Raw genomic sequence first — 851 nt, forward strand, 5'->3', positions numbered from 1 at the left:
GATACAAATTTTAGATAAAAACAAGAAAAATAATTAAAATGGCTGTTTTCGCTAAAAAATGATTAAGAGCTAAATGATTAATAACTGAAACCATATTATTAAAATGATTATTTTAATAATTTATTTAAAAACAATGGTAGAATATATGTAAGAACTAATGCTTATTTTTTTGTTAAAATGTATTTATCGACTGATCATTTGTTAATTTTTGTAGTTCGAAGAGCTTTTAAAGATTGTATTTATATTATAATAATTTATAATATTAAATTTAAGATAATTACATTAATGAGGAGTACAATATATATACTATATTATAAAGCATTTGACTAAAACTCCTAAAAACCATTTTTTATACATAAAGTACTGTATATTGATGCATATTRCTTAAAATTMAATATTACAAGTAAATTATGCATTAAGTACAACTTATTAAAGCTCAATGCTTGAATTCTAAAAAATAAAAAATCTAAAATATAATTAGAATAATTATCGAGTTTCTAACCGAATGTTTAATTATTATCTTTAATAAAAATTATATTATTAAATCAAAAATAAATTACTTTGTTATTATATCTAAGTTAAATTTTAATAAAAAATTGAATTAAAGAAGTTACAAAAAAAACGAAAACTATTAAATAGTTAATTTAATACTAATATCGATTTATTTTTTATTTTTTATGCTATCTTCAAATTCAAAAATAAAAACATTATCACTTTCTCAAAACCACATAAAATTATATTACATTGATAGAGACAAATAATAAAAATTAAACATTAAAATGAATATTTATCTTTCTGCATTGCACGAGTACCTTTATAGTGCTTAATAATATGCATTTAAGGGTTTTGAA

Source organism: Cynara cardunculus, assembly GCF_001531365.2.
Source record: "Cynara cardunculus var. scolymus isolate 2C chromosome LG 9, CcrdV1, whole genome shotgun sequence".
Taxonomy (NCBI): domain Eukaryota; kingdom Viridiplantae; phylum Streptophyta; class Magnoliopsida; order Asterales; family Asteraceae; genus Cynara; species Cynara cardunculus.